We start from the raw sequence: 16,976 nt of genomic DNA on the forward strand, positions 1-16,976 counted from the left end.
TTTAATTTAGCAAAATGCAAGCTCTCTTGCATTTGAAAAGGAGGCAGAACAATTTATTATTTTCTGCCTTCTCAGTGGAAATCTGCTCTCACCTAAGCCATTTTTCTGGTAGTGGCATCAATATTCTCAGGAGATTATTCAGAAGGCAGTTGGGGTAATGAGTTTTCTTCCCTATACAGAAGTTTGGCTGAGCAGTATTTAATTTTTTATCTCCATGACCCTGACTTAGTATGTGAACAGGGAATACATGGAGTTGACAGGTTAATGATGTCCCTGGATATGTTATATATGGTTGTGTCCACTCTCAGGAGGGAGAGTCCTGGTTCTGCCACTAATCTGTGGTGAGATTTGGGCTAACTCACTATCTTTAGTTTCCTTCTTTGTGAAAAAAAAAGGGGGGGAGTGGATTAGATAATTCTAAGTTTCCTTCAAAGTCTAGCAAATGATGATTCTTATTAGCTTTGTTGTACCCAAGATAGCTTGGCTCAGCCCTCACCAGAGGACTTTTTCTTTTCTTTCTTTCTTTTTATTAAAAATAAATTTATTTATTTATTGGCTGCGTTGGGTCTTTGTTGCTGCGCGCAGGCTTTCACTAGTTGCGGCAAGTGGGGGCTACTCTTCGTGGCAGTGCACGGACTTATTGCGGTGGCTTCTCTTGTTGTGGAGCATGGGCTCTAGGGGCGTGGGCTCAGTACTTGTGGCTCGCGGTCTCTAGAGCACAGGCTCAGTAATTGTGGCACACCAGCATGTGCTCCGCGGCACGTGGGATCTTTCTGGACCAAGGCTTGAATCTGTGTCCCCTGCATTGGCAGGCGGATTCTTAACCACTGCACCACCAGGGAAGTCCCTTATTCTTTTCTTTGAGTGCCGCGATGTGAAAACTTTGGGGAGCATCATGGTAGTGGAGAGTGTTCTTTTGGCATTTGACATCCATTTTTTATTCCTAACAGCACCCCAATATCTTTTTGGGCAATTACCTCTTCCCTGGGGATATTAGTCTGATGGGGTCCTGTCCTTCTGTAAACACAGGGACATGTGACCCAAACCAGGCCATTCAGATGCTCCTTTCCTGGAATTTGAATCTTGAGCAAATAGGAAAAGACTGCCAATGTCTGGTGTTGCCCACTCCAGTTGGCACCTGGATCTGGCCACTCCTGCAGCAGGACCTTCCTATACTTCTTGCTTATAGGAGCTGTCTATGCCCTAGCAGTGTCCAGGCCTGGGTCCCAGCCTTCCAGTTGGTTCTGAGAGCCCCTCATCTCCTTCAGTGTAATCCCTTTTTTCTTACAGTAGACAATATCAGTTTCTATTATTTGCAACCATAGATCTGTAAATATTGAGAAAGTTTCTGCTATACTTCTTAAATGTGAACTTGTGGTAAGAATATTTGCCTTACGTTTCAGATAATTCCAGAGTTCTGGGAAATATGGGTCATGCCACCTAGTGATATTCAGGCTCTGGAATGAAACACATCTAAGCCAAATTGAATGTGATGTCTGGAGTCACCTTTGGTTATTCCTGCCCTTGGATAACTTTCTAAATCTTCCTAAGCCTCGGTTTTTTGTTTTTATGTTTTTGTTTTGTTTTGTCAGTTACATGGGGATAATAATAATCCCAGCCACACTGAATGGGTGTAAAGATTTTAAAAAATATTCATAGTAAGTTCTCAATAAACACTGAATCTGATTGTGATTGCAATCATGGAAACTTGGATGGATGGTGGTGCTGTGTTGGGTCTCATCTGTCTCTGGGGGCCCAAAATCACTAGGAACAGAGACTGAGAACAACAACAACAGCAGCAGCAGCAGCTGTGCACACTAATATAAGCACTTACTATGTTCCAGCTACTGTCCCTATTAACTCATGTAATCCTTATAACATAGGGTACTATTATTACCACCACTTTATAAATGAGGAATTAAGGCATAGAGCAGTTAAATAACTTTCTAAGGCCTCCAGAAGCACTTTATCTGCTCTGATGTTTTCTGACCTGGAGAAGGCAGGGCAGACAGGCTGACATCGTACAATACATGCAGTGCAGAACTCTGTGCTTTCTCTGCATCCCTCTCCTGGTCTCAGGGAAGGCATTGCCACTGCAGTAGGGGAGGGAGGCAGCTTCATCAGTAGGTATGACTCATAGCCTGTGCTCCTGGATTTGTTCTTAAAGTGAGATCTCGCTGTATTTATTGCAAACAGACAGGCAGCTCTGTTTCCTGTTGGTTTGATTTCCTTCCCACTAAGTTACCGAACTTCAAGGTTTGGGGAGGGTGAGCAGAAAGGGAGGTTAAGCAGGGTTACAAGAGGACTGTCTTCAGCAAGTAATGAATTTTCTGGTAGCCTTCCCCACTTAGTCTGGATATCTTGATAGGATGTGAAGATGGGCTTCATTGCTCTGCCCAAGTTGCAGCTTGGAAGGTTGCAGCTCCTCTTGGGAAGCTGGCCCAGGGACCAGACATCTGCTGCTGAGGCCAGAGGGAAGACTGGCTAGTGTTCTGGCCACACACCTGCACAGCTGAGAGAGAGATGGAGCAAAGCCATGGGGTGCAAATGGAGGCTGTAACAAGTTCAGTCAAAGAGCCAGATGGGCTTCCCTTCAGGGAGTTCCTCACTGGTGACACATTTAGAGAGCCAGGAAGGAGTGACCACACACTGAGAGCCTGCTGTGGGGAGACACAGCAACAGACCCATCCAATACCTACCTCACTTAATCACCAAGCCAACCCCCCAATGCGATTGTATTATCCTACCTTACAGACAGGAAACTGAAACTGTAGAGCTAGGATTCAAGATCTGCTTGACTCCAGGGTCATTCCAGAAGTCTTCCTTTCCTTTGGGCATTTCTGCTAAGATTTCCATCTCTGACCACCATTTAAATGAAATACAAGAATGCAGATAATTGTTAAAATCCCAGGTAAGATAGACATGAATGCCTTTGTTTTGGCTGTGGTTGTTGAAGAGGAGGTGACAATTGATGTGAGGGGATTTTGTCTAATGCATGAAAAGCCTATGCTAGAGAAGTTGAAGCAGGTTGGAGGGCTTTAGAAACCATTGGGTCAGTGGTCTTCCACTGGTGGTGGTTTTGGTAATGTCTACAAACATTTTTGGTTGTCATCACAGGAATGGTGGGGCTGCTAGCCTCTAGTGGGTAGAGGCCAGGGATGCCACTGAGTGTCTTGCAAGTTACAGGACAACCACCACATCACAGAATCATCTGACCTAAAGTGTCAGTGGTGCCAAGACTGAGAAAGCCTGATCTTGGTATCCTGTATTTACAAGGTGTGTAAACAGGGTTCCAAGAGGTGAGGTGCCCTGCCCCAGGAAGCACAGCTTTTGTGAGGCAGAGATGAGACCAGAACCCAGGTTTACTGCCTGCAAAGTGAGTGATATTTACACTGTGTTGCATGGCCTCAGTCAAGGGGTACAGGAATGGGTTTCTGATGGAAAGGAGGGGTCCCGTGCAGCTCAGCTTAAATTGTCCAGGCCAGGTAAGGACCTGCACAGGTCTTGCTCTTTGGGGAAGAGATGCTTCTAGTCTGCTGATTTATCCATGGGGTCCAGGACCCTGGGAGGAAGGGCACTATGAGGTGTCCTTGGAGTCAGCACAGCTGGGTGTTACTGAAGGAGATTGGTAGGAGGTCCCGAGATGCCACTTCCCCTGCTGGCCTCTAGTGACCGGCATGCCCACCCAATGGGAAACATGGGAACCATTGTAGCCCCTGACTCCTGAATAGCTCTGTTTTTTGTTTTTGTTTTTTCTTTTTTGGCCACACCACGCGGCATGCGGGATCTTAGTTCCCCAACCAGGGATTGAACCCTCGCCCCCTACATTGGAAGCACAGAGTGTTAACCACTGGACTGCCAGGGAAGTCCCCCGAATAGCTCTTGATAGTTTAGAAAGAGCTTCTTAATGGTCTGTCTTTTCATTGACTATGTGATCCCCACAACAGCTTCATGAGGTAGGCTGAGCGGGCGTGATAGTCCCATTTTAGAGACAGTGGAAGTGGGGTTCTGGAGGTTGTTCAACTGTCCACACATCTTGCTAGAGGCCCATGGAACCAGAACCCCAGCCCTGTGGCTCTTGCCTTGTGTTCTTTCCACCATGGTTTACCGGTTTCCTGTGAGGGGGGAGCTCTAGGTCTGCGCACTGCCAGGCCTGTCTCTTCCACCCTCCTTCTCCATGTCCTTGTTTTGCACTGTTTCTCCAGGGTGTGAATATCTCAGTTCTTTTTTTTTTTTTTTTTTGGCCACGCTGCACAGCTTGCAGGATCCCCAGCAGTGAAAGCACTGAGTCCTAACCACTGGACCGCCAGGGAATTCCTATCAGTTTTTACACTCCAGTTAACACAGATATTCAGTATTTAATTTTCATTTTAATAAATGAATCTTCCACTTGAGGTGCATTTGCATTTGTGAGGCTTGGTGCTGCAAGCAGGGACACGGTGCTGACCAAGCCATGGCACCATCTCTCATGTGCTCAGTAGGGGAGACAGAGGCAGGAACAGGCCGTGATTTGGAGCGTAAGCAGAGGGTGCCATGGGCCTGGAGGTGAGCACACAACCAGGCCTGGAAGGGTTCCCAGAGTAGCAATCAGAAACCACTGACCTCATATTACTGCTTTATAATTTGCATTGTGTAACTCTCTCCAAAAGACCTTATGCTTCTTCAAGAGCAGAGAGCATTTCTTTTCAATTCTGCCTCTCCAGCCCATAGAAGAGCTCTTGCCACATAGTAGTAACCCAATAAATGCCAGATCCTTCTGTTCTCTCTCTGGGGCACTGTGGAGAGTGGTTAAGAGCATGTCTTTTGGAGCCTCAGTTCCTTAACATATTTGCCGTGCAACTTGGGGAAAATTAATTAATCTCTCTGAGTTTTAGGTTCCTCATTTGGAACAATGGATTCTGTGAAGATTATCTGTGTAAAACACCAGCACTGTAGGAAGATGTCAATAAATGCAGCTTCTATAGTGTGATTATATAATTGAGTGGTGACGCCCATGCCTGTCCAACGCATGCACCAGCACTACTTAGATCCCAATTCCCATTGGTTGATTTGAATGGTTCAGGCACAGGTGTTGTAAGAGTATAGATTTTACTCATTAACCACCTTACAGTGCTTTATAGTTGGAAGTGAGGTCACCTGTTGACATGCTAAGAAGTATCAATACCTTTAACACCTCCCAAAACAGAGTAAAAATTATCCTGAAGCATCATACAGGTGGGTCTACTGTGGTTGAAAGGACATAGGGCCAACAAGTCTTGGATTCATGCTTGAAGCTTGTTGCTTACTGACTTCCCTGTTCCACTGCCTGAACCTTTGAAACTCTCCTGTCACTGCATCTATTCCATAACTAAGGGTGCCTGCAGCCAGTTCAGGAACAGTTCGGAGACCTTGTGTCCCCAAGGCCGGGATTGCTAACATTCTTTGCCCTCTCCTGGATCTGCCACATTCTGTTTGCTAAGCTCCAGGTGGTAATTTACCTCTTGATCATAACTAACATGTTTGTAGCCGTTTCTAATGGTGGCCAAATAGTGGTCAGGATTGCTGACTCTGGGTAGGTCTGTGCTAGGAGCCTTCTGACAGAGCTAGGGATCTATCCCGCTTCCATGATGCTTGAATGTCAGGGGCAGAACTCCAGTGGCCTGGTCACCCCACCTCGATGCAGCCTGGGGTGAGCCTCTCTCTGCAGCAAGCTCAGCACTCCCATGCTGTTCCCAGCACACATATACGAAGACATCTTTTCTCCTTTCTGTTGGTACATCGTCAAAATGTTAACATCTGGGTCCGTGCTTCCCTCTGCATTTCCAACCGCCTGTTTGAACATTGTTAGGCAGTCAGCCACGGGGACAGAGGCATTTGAAGCTTTGAGGCAGCCGCTGGCTTTTAAGTGGGGACTTGGAGACTTACTGTCAACTCCACTCCTCTGCTCTGCAGGAATTGTAATGACATCTGCAGAGTGTCTAACCACACATTGCAACAGTCTTCTCCAGACTGGGCACTGCCTTTTCTTAGAACTTCCCCTGTGTCTGTAGCACACAGATTCTACTGGGGAGTCCACTGTGGTTCTAGTTTCTTTCTGCAATGCATCAGCCAGTCTCCTCAGACTTGTGCCTTGGCAGGTAGAGGTGGATAGAGATTTTTGATCAGTCCAAGCATGTCTTCCCAGTAGACTTCAACTTTTAATGAAATCCTGTGTCTATAGATGCTGAATTTTTGCGACCAGCTTCCAGGGGCCTCCTTTGCTTGATTTTATGCAGGGAAATTTCTGGACTTCATACTCTGCATGCCTGGTTCTCTGACAGGTTACCTGCACCCAACTCCAAGTTGTAAGTTTGATGTCAAAGGAGTTCCGTAACTTCCTTCTGACTTTTGGGAGATATTCCTAAGGAGATTTTCTAAACTGTTAGGAAAGAAGGAAGATGGGGTGAACAATAAATCTGAGGATGAAAGTGGGACAGATGATGCCCTTGAAGGTAGAATCACACCTGCCAACCACACTGTGATCTGAAGCTAAATATGGGGCCCCTTACGTGAGTCGACTGAACCAAGGCTTCTGTGCAGCAGAAGTAACATGTAATGTCAGTGGTAGGAAGAAGCCTCTCTAAAAGGAGTGAAACAGGATGGATGCCTCTAGAGAGAGAGTTAGAAATTCATCCTTATCTAGAATCATTTCTAGAACCTCTGGAGTATGAGATGAAGACTTTGCCCACATGGATCAGTGCTCTGGAATGCAGTGCCCTTCCACCTTGGGACACCATCTGGGGGAACATCTGGATGTTTTGCTGTACAATGTGTTCTGGGGTCCCCAGTATTTCACCATAAGGATGAGACCCAGAGAACATGACATTTCATTAAGCAGAGTTATGTTTTCAAATATGCAAAAGTAAATATGAGGAGGGTCTTGGGAGGTATAGAAAGTTTAAGAGAACTGGCTGGAGTGTTGAATCTGCTGAGGAAGATGGTGAGAAGAAATTCCCATTGCTTGGGGGAAGGAGGCATAAGATTTTCAAGAATGGGGATTTTTGATATTAAACTGCAAGTTGTTTTTCTTTGAAATAAATCCTTACCTATTGTGACCAAACCCTCAGTAAATTCTTCTAGACATATGGCTTGGGGTGTGTGTGTGTGTGTGTGTGTGTGTGTGTGTGTGTGTGTGTGTTTGTAATCAAAATAAATGTTTGTTGAATGAGTGAGTGAATAAATGAAATGGAGGAAAATGAATTACTTATTCAAATAGTACATTTTTGTAAAAACTGCCATTGTTAAGGAAAATTAAGGTATTGGGGCATGGTTTTGGGCAAAGTCAGGAGAAAGGAACTCTGTTGCACATTAGGATTGGTGAGGGGAGGAAGGAAGAGGTGAGGAAGGGAATTCATAAACGAGACAGAGAATTTGGTAGGAGCAGGGGTTGAAAGTCAGCGGAGGTTAGCAGAACATATGCCTTTGGGGATTCATAGAACTCTTGGGGAGGGCATTGGACTTCCTGCAGAATGTGGATATAGGCATTGATGCCAGTTTTATTTAAACCCTAAAGCTTAGAAAAATCTCATCTAATACCTGAGTTTATATGGATGCACACAGGTAAAGGTCAGGAAGAAAAAGTTCAGGAAGACCATATCAAGCTGTTTAGCTGCATCTAGGGAGTGTTACTTTATGTGAGTGATTGGTAAGTTGAGGGAACCTTTTTCTCTGCATACACTTCAGTATTACTTCAATACAAACATATTAGTTAAAAATGTACCATTTTATTATTTAAAAATAAAAAAGGTGCAAACTTCTTATAAGCTCATTGCCCAGGTGTGATAACTTTTAATATTTGATGTGTATTCTTCCTGATGTTTCTATTCATGTGTAAACACATATACATGTACGTGTAAAAAATGAGATTATACTATATTTGTTGTGTAGCCTGCCTTTGGAAGCTAATAATATCTTTTTCAAATTTTTAAAAATTTTATTTATTTTTAATTTTTTTAAAACTTTTTTATATTATAGTATAGCCAATTAACAATGTTGTGATAATTTCAGGTGCACAGCAAAGGGACTCAGCCATACATAAATGTGTATCTATTCCCACCCCAAACTCCCCTCCCATCCAGGCTGCCATGTAACATTGAGCTGAGTTCCCTGTTCTATACAGTAAGTCCTTGTTGGTTATCCGTTTTAAATATAGCAGTGTGTACATGTCAATCCCATATTCCCTAACTATCCCTTCCCCTCATCCTTCCCCCCTGGTAACCATAAGTTCATTTTCTAAGTCTGTGAGTCTGTTTCTGTTTTGTAAATAAGTGCATTTGTATCATTTCTTTTTAGATTACGCATATAAGGGATATCATACAATATTTCTCTTTCTCTGTCTGACTTCACTCAGTATGACAATCTCTAGGTCCATCCATGTTGCTGCAAATGGCATTATGTCATTCTTTTTAATGGCTGAGTAATATTCCATTGTATATATGTACCACATCTTCTTTATCCATTCTTCTGTTGATGGACATGAAACCTAATAATATACCTTACACATCTTTCCATGTCCTCAAAATATAGATACACACCATCATCTTTTAATAGATACATGATATTCCATGGCTTATGTAACTGACATTAAGGACATTAAGGTTGTTTCCATATTCTTTGTACCATATACAGCGAATATCTTCATACATGCATCTTTTCACATTTTTTAGTTATATCTATAGAAAATATTCTGAGAGGTGGAATTACTGGATCAAAAAGCAGTCATATTAAAAATTTTGATACATATTATCCAACAGTCCTTCAGTAATATACCAATTTCCACTTTCTAGCAGCTATCAGCACTCACATATTTTTTGAACGCTTACTCTGTTCCAGACAAATAGAAGTTATTTTTGCCCTGAGGGGGTTTACATTCTATTAAATGGCTGGTTAACACATACTAAGATTCCCTATTTATTTAACAAGCCCTTACACAATGCTTACCATGTGCCAGATAATTTTCTAAGGATCTTATAATATTGTCATTTAATTCTCATGACAACTCTGTAAGTCAGTACTATTATTATTTCCATTTTACAAATGAAAAAGCTGAAGCAAAGAAGTTAAATAACTTGTTTAAGGTCTTACTGGAGATAAGTGGCAGAGCCAGGAGTCAAACCTAAGAAGCACCCTAGCTCCGGAATCTGTGTTCTTAATCTCATGCATAACAGGTAATAAATCTCTCAGCATCAAAATAGTAATCCAGTGGCTTGGAAACCCTATATTCAATCATGGAAGCTAACAAGGGAGAGGGGCTACCAGTTGCCATCCTTTAAGTTTGGGGCAATGGACCCTCAAAGGGCTCAATTACCTTAGTCTGGGCAGTTGAGGATAGAATGAAGGAGTGAGGATCATGGAGTATTCCTTGGAATTTTCCACTTCAAGGCTATCATTGGAGGAGACCCAGGAATAGATAAACTAGCTGAGCCTTTATGGCTGACCCAGGAAGATAGAACTCTTTTTGGAGGTATGAGTGATGCATTAATTCTGAAGAAGGATGAAACTTGAGAATGAGGAAAGAGGAGAAAGAGAGATAGAGAGAGAGAGAGAGAGAGAGAGAGAGAGAGAGAGAGAGAGAGGCTTAAATGGAAACTTAAGCTTGAACAAAGGTCAAAAGGCAGAGCATGAGGGTGTATTATCGTGGTAATGAGAAGTAAACCATGACTGGAGAGCAAGCTGCAGATGGGGTTAGGTGGGAGATAGGAAAGACAGCTGGTTTCAAATCTCAGAAAGCTCTGAGCCCAGGCAAGGAGTTGGACTGAGGACAATGGGAAGCCATGATATGTTAAAGCAGAGAAGTGACTTGAGCAGAGATGTGTTTTAGGGATATCTTGCAGGAAGTATGGAAAGATTTATGAGAGGACAGACAGACTAGTTGGGAGATCCCTGCAATAGTCTGAGCAAGAGACATTTGGGGTTTGATTTAGGGCAGAGGTAATTTGAGCATAAAGTTGGGATAATGCAGTCAATGTGAAGATGAAACTGAGAAGTTTGCATGACTGATTTTGTGGGGCTGGAGGGAGAGTAAGTAAGGAGAAAATATGATTTTGTGATTTTCAGCTTGAGCATTTGGGAAGCTACTCCTGTCCTTAACTGAGATGGGACACCCAGGAAGAGGGTGGATGGAGGGGTGGCATGAAAGAGACTTCTGTTTTGGATTTGTTGATTGAGAGCTTTGTGAGATATCCAGATGAAAGGGCCAAGCAGCATAAGGAAATGCATGTTTGGAGCTAGGGAGAGAATATAGGAAGGAGAGTCCTGAGAGACACCAACCTAGGGGACAGCTGTGAAGCAGTGAGTGGAGAAGGGATCCTACAGGGAGAACATGCAGAGCAGGAAGAGCAGAGGACAAAAGACTGGTCCTTAAGAAGCGCCCCTGTTTAGAGGAATGGTTCTCAACCTTGACCCCATGTTAGAATCACCTGGAGACTATATAAGCTCCTGATGCATTGGTCCCACCCCCAGATATTCTGATTTCATTGACTTGGAAGCCAGCCTGGGCATCAGATACTTTAAAGCTCTCCTGGTAATTATACTGTGCAGCTAAGGTACAGAGCTATTGATCGAAGGTGATTACAGAAGAGGAATAAGAGAAGGAGCTACCTTAGTAGAGCAGGTGAGAATTTAGAAGTATTTTCACTTGTTCTATAACATTTGCTGAGTGCCTAATAATAATAATAACTACCAATTATTGAAAGCTTTGTTCTGTCAGGCCCTGTGCTGAGTGATTTACACACGTTATCTCATTTTAATGCTCACACAACACTATGAGATAGACATCTTTACCCCCTTTTTCAGGTAAAGAAACTATCAGAGAATTTAAGAAACTGCCCAAAGTCATACATCTAACTAAGTGGTAGAGTCAGGATTTGAACCTGGTAATGAATGTCTTGGGGTTATTCACTGTGATATGCTGCCCACTACCTGATAGACTTTGTACTTGAAACTCTCAAGGGCCTCAAAATCTGATTGGTATAGAACAGTTTCACATAATAAGGTAAGTGCTGTCATGGAGAAATGTATAAAGTGCCATGGGTGCCAAAAGGAGGAAGCTCACATCAGTCTGGAGGACTCAAGGAAAGCTTTGCCTATGAGCTAATGCCGGGGGAAACATTTCCCATTTATCTCTGCACCCAGAAATGGGCTCTGCTTCTTGATAGAAGGGTGGCATATGTGTACAGGGAGGAAAGAATGGCCACAGGATGGTGGCCATTATGCAGCTAAGCAACTGCAGTCTTGATCAAAAAATGTGCACATTTGAGAGAGGACTAGGGACTTTATTAACTTTCCTTTCAGATCCCTTGGCTCTAAGAATGTGACAGAGCCTCTCTAGTGAATGGAAACCAGATTGGTTTCTGTCTATTTTTAAGCTTCCCTAGAACAAAAGCCACAACTACTGAGAAGGTGATCTTAGCCTCAGTAACACTGAAGAATTCTGCATGGTCAGAGCAGCCAGCTGAGCCAATGGTAACATCCACTGTCCTAAAGAGAAATCCTTTAGATAAAGTTTGACATCTTACTTGGTAAGGTATCTCCTAAGCCAATGTGAATTTACTGTATCTGGAAGGAGAAAGGACATATTTAGGCTTTCAAAAATGGGAAGCTAAAAGTGGGCATCAGTCAGGGTTGTCATCACCTTATATATCAAAACTGGGATCGTGCTGATGTCATTCTTGACTCAGAACATAATGAACTTAAAAATTGCCAGTCCAGAGGCTGCTGCTCATGCTTATGATTTATGACAGAAATCAAGCTGTTACATAAACATCTCCACTTCCCATTTATGTTTGCATGAAGTTCAGGGGAAAAGAGAAGCTGAACTCTTTGTCAGACATGGTCAACAAGACTATGGTCTCAGAGGGAACCAAGTTTTCCTGTACTGGGGAGTGGCCGAGATGGTGGAGCAGGAAGACACATCTCCCACACCAAAATTGCAACTACTTACAGAGCAACTATTGATGAGAACAAATTGAAGACTAGCAGAAAAGATTTTCCATAGCTAAAGATATAAAGAAGGAACCACATGATGAGTAGGAGGGGCAGAGATGTGGTATAGTCAAGACCCACACGCCAGGTAGGTGACCCACAAACAAGAGGATAATCACAATTGCAGCAGTTCTCCCCAAGGAGCAAGGAGCACACATCAGGCTCCCCAGCATAGGGGTCCTGTAATGGTAAGACAAGTCCCCAGAAGGTCAGGCCTTGAAGGCCAGTGGGGCTTGCATATGTGAAAGCCAGAAGGCAGTAGGAAATAGAATCTAATCTTAAAAGGCATGCAAAATCTCACATGCTCCAAGTCCCAGCACAGAGGCAGTAATTTGCAAGGAGTCAGGGTCAGACCCACTTGCTGGTCTTGGAGAGCCTCATGGAGAGGGAAGAGGCAACTGGGACTCCCCATAGGAATACAGATGCTAGTGGGAGCCATTTTAGGGAGCTCATTCTACCACGAGGACACGGGTGCTACAAGTACCATTTGGGAGTTCTCCCTCTAGCCTACTAGTGCTGGAGGCTTAACTGCTGCAGAGCTCCACGAGTCAGCCATCCTGGGACTTGGCCCAGCCCACCAGCAGCTGACAGCCTCAGCATGAGGCAGTGCCTGGCAGCAAACTGGGCTGTGGGTCAGCCCCATCTACCAGTATGCCCAAGTAGCTGGCCCTGCCATAACAGAAGAGCCCACACAGCCCACATGGGGTGCACCCCTAAAACATATAGCTCTGGTCACCAGAGCAAATTGTGCTCCTGGGCCCCATAGGATGTTTTCTACATAAGGCCACTTCTCTAAGATTGGGAAATGTAAATGACCTACTTAATACTTAGAAATTAAAACAAAGAAGTAGGCAAAATGAGGTGACAGAAGAATACGTTTCAAATGAAGGAATAATATAAACCTTAAGAGGAAAACTAAATGAAGTGGAGATAAGCAATCTACTTGATAAAGATTTCAAGGATATGATCATAAAGATGCTTAATGAACTTGGAAGAAGAATGGATGTTTAACAAAGAGAAAATACAAAGAAGAGCTCTGGTGGGATCAACAATAGTTTAGATGATACAGAGGAACAGATCAGTGAACTGAAACACAGACTAGTGGAAATCATCCAAGCTGAATTTAAAGAAAAAAGAATTTTAAAAAATGAGGACAGTTTAAGAGACCTCTGGGACAACATCAAGCATACTATCATTTGCATTATAGGGGTCTCATAGGAGAAGAGAGAGAAAGGAGCAGAAAACTTATTTGATGACATAATACCTGAAAACTTTCTTAACTTAGGAAATGAAATAGACATCCAGGTCCAGGAAGCACAGAGTCTCAAACACTATCAATCCAAAGAGGACCACACAAAGACACATTGTAATTAAAATGGCCAAAATTAAAGATAAAGAGAGAATCTGAAAAGTAGCAAGGGAAAAGCAACTAGTTACATACAAGGGAGCTCTGATAAGACTACAGCTCACTTTTCAGCAGAAACTCTGTAGGCCAGAAGGGAATGACACAATATATTTAAAGTGATAAAAAGAAAAACCCTACAACCAAGAATACTCTACCTTGCCATGCTATCATTCAGATTTGAAGGAGAGATCAAGAGTTTTACACACAAGCAAAAGTTCAGCACCACTAAACTGGTTTTACAAGAGACGTTAAAGGGACTTCTTGAAGCAGAAAACAAAAGACCATAACTAGAAATATAAAATTTACCAAAGGAAAAATCTCATCGGTAAAGGCAAATATACAGTAAAAATAGTAGATCAGCTACTTGTATAACTAGTCAGAAAGTTAAAAGACAAAAGTAGTAAAATCATCTATATCCACAATAAGTAATTAAGGGATACACAAAATAAAAAATGTAAAATATGATATCAAAAACATTAAATGTGGGGGTGGGAGTAAAATTGCAGAAATGTTAGAATGCATTTGAACTTAAGAGATCATCAACATAAAGTTAAAAAAAATATATATATAGCTATATATAAGCCCCATGGTAACCACAACACTAAAAAGAGAAAGGAATCCAAACATAACACTAAATATAGTTATCAAATCACAAGGGAAGAGAGCAAAAGAAGAAAGGAACAAAAAAGAACTACAAAAATAACCTGATTACAATTAACAAAATTGCAACAATTATATACTTATCAATAATTACTTTAAATGGACTAAATGCTCCAATGGAAAAACATAGAGTGGATGAATGGGCAAAAAAAAAAAAAAAAAGATCCATATACATACACACACACACACATATGTGTGTGTATATATATGTATATATATATACACACACACACACACACACATATTCATATATACTGCCTATAAGAGACTCACTTCAGATCTAAAGACCCACACAAACAAACTGAGGGGATGGAAAAAGGTATTACATGTAGATGGAAATGAAAAGAAAGCTGGGGTAGCAATACTTATAGCAGACAAAATAGACTTTATTTATATATTTATTTATTTATTAAATTTTATTTATTTATTTTAAAATTGAGGTATAGTTGCTTTAAAATATAATTTCAGGTGTACAACACAGTGATACAAAATTTTATGGATTATACCCCAGTTAAAGTTATTATAAAATATTGGTTATATTCTCTGTGCTGTACAATATATACTTGTAGCTTATTTATTTATTTAAATTTGTAAAATTTGTTTTTTATTTTTTAAATTAATTTTTTATAGGAGTATAGTTGATTTACAATGTTGTGTTAGTTTCTGCTGTACAGCAAAGTGAGTCAGTTATACATATACACCTATCCACTCTTTTGTAGATTCTGTTCCTATATAGGTCATTACAGAGTATTGAATAGAGAGTTTCCGGTGCTATACAGTAGGTTCTTATTTGTTACCTATTTTATATATAGTAGTGTGTATATGTCAGTCCCAATCTCCCAATTTGTCCCTCCCCACCCTTTCCTCCTTGGTAACCATAAGTTTGTTTTCTACATCTGTGACTCAATTTCTGTTTTGTAAATAGGTTCTTTTTTTAGATTCCACATATAAGTGATATCATATGATATTTGTCTTTCCCTGTCTGACTTACTTAACTCAGTATGACAATCTCTAAGTCCATCCATGTTGCTGCAAATGATATTATTTCATTCTTTTTTTCTGGCTGAGTAATATTCCATCGTATATAGGTACCACATCTTCTTTATCCATTTCTCTGTCAATGGACATTTAGGTTGATTCCATGTCCTGGTTATTGTAAGTAGTGCTGCAATGAACATTGGGGTGCATGTATCCTTTCAAATTATGGTTTTCTCTGGATATATGCCCAGGAGTGGGATTGCTGCATAATATGGTAGCTCTATTTTTAGTGTTTTAAGGAACCTCCATAGTGGTTGTACCAGTTTGCATTCTCACCAACAGTGTAGGAGGGTTCCCTTTTCTCCGCACGCTCTCCAGCATTTATTGTTTGTAGAGTTTTGATAATGGCCATTCTAACTGGTGTGAGGTGATACCTCATTGTAGTTTTGATTTGCATTTCTCTAATGATTAGTGATGTTGAGCATCTTTTCATGTGCTTTTTGGCCATCTGTATGTCTTTTTTGTCTATTTAGATCTTCCACCCATGTTTTGATTGGGTTGTCTGTTTTTTTGATATTGAGCTTCATGAGCTGTTTGTATATTTTGAAGATTAATCCCTAATGGGTCGCTTTGTTTGCAAATATTTTCTCCCATTCTGTGGGTTTCCTTTTCGTTTTGTTGATGGTTTCCTTTGCTGTGCAAAAGCTTTTAAGTTCCATTAGGTCCCATGTGTTTATTTTTGTTTTTATTTTCATTACTCTCAGAGGTGGATCAAAAAAGATCTTGCTGTGATTTATGTCAGAGGGTGTTCTGCCTATGTCTTACTCTAAGAGTTTTATAGTATCTGGCCTTATATTTATGTCTTTAATCCATTTTGAGTTTATTTTTGTGTATGGTGCTAGGGAGTGTTCTAATTTCATTCTTTTACACGTAGCTGTCCAGTTTTCCCAGCACCACTTATTGAAGAGACTGTCTTTTCTCCATTGTATAGTCTTGCCTCCTTTGTCATAGATTAGGTGACCATAGGTGTGTGGGTATGTCTCTGGACTTTCTATCCTGTTCCACTGGTTATTTATTTATTTATTTTTATTTTAATTTTTTATAAATTTATTTATTTATTTATTTTTGGCTGCACTGGGTCTTCATTGCTGCACGCGGGCTTTCTCTAGGTGTGGTGAGTGGGGGCTACTTTTCATTGTGGTACACGGGCTTCTCACTGTGGTGGCTTCTCTTGTTGCAGAACACAGGCTCTAGGCATGTGGGCTTCAGTAGTTGTGGCACACGGCCTCAGTAGTTGTGGCTCACAGGCTCTAGAGCACAGGCTCAGTAGTTGTGGCACATGGGCTTAGTTGCTCCGCGGCATATGAGATCTTCCTGGACCAGGGCTTGAACCCGTGTCTCCTGAATTGGCAGGTGGATTCTTACCCACTGCACCATCAGGGAAGCCTGGTTATTTATTTTTTAAGTAGTAGTTTGTAACTCTTAATCCCCTTCCCGTATATCACCCCTCCCCATTCCCTCTCCTCATTGGTAACCACTAGTTTGTTCTCTATATCAGTGAGTCTGTTTCTGTTTTCTTATATTCATTCACTTGTTTTAATTTTTAGATTCCATGTATAAGCGACAACATACAGTGTTTGTCTTTCTTTGGAAAAAGCAGACTATAAAACAAAGACCATGAAAAGGGACAAAGAAGGAGCTTACATAACGATAAAGGGACTGTTCCAACAAGAATATATAATTGTAAGTATATATGTAACCAACATAGGAGCATCTAAATACATAAAGCAAATATCAACAGACATAAAGGGAGAAATTGACAGACACAATAATAGTAGGGGACTATAACCCCACCTCCATTAATGGACAGATCATCTAGACAGAAAATCAATAAGGAAACACTGGCCTTAAATGACACATTATACCAGTTAGA

The sequence above is a fragment of the Balaenoptera physalus genome (assembly GCF_965194825.1).
Source record: "Balaenoptera physalus genome assembly, chromosome: 20".
NCBI lineage: Eukaryota > Metazoa > Chordata > Mammalia > Artiodactyla > Balaenopteridae > Balaenoptera > Balaenoptera physalus.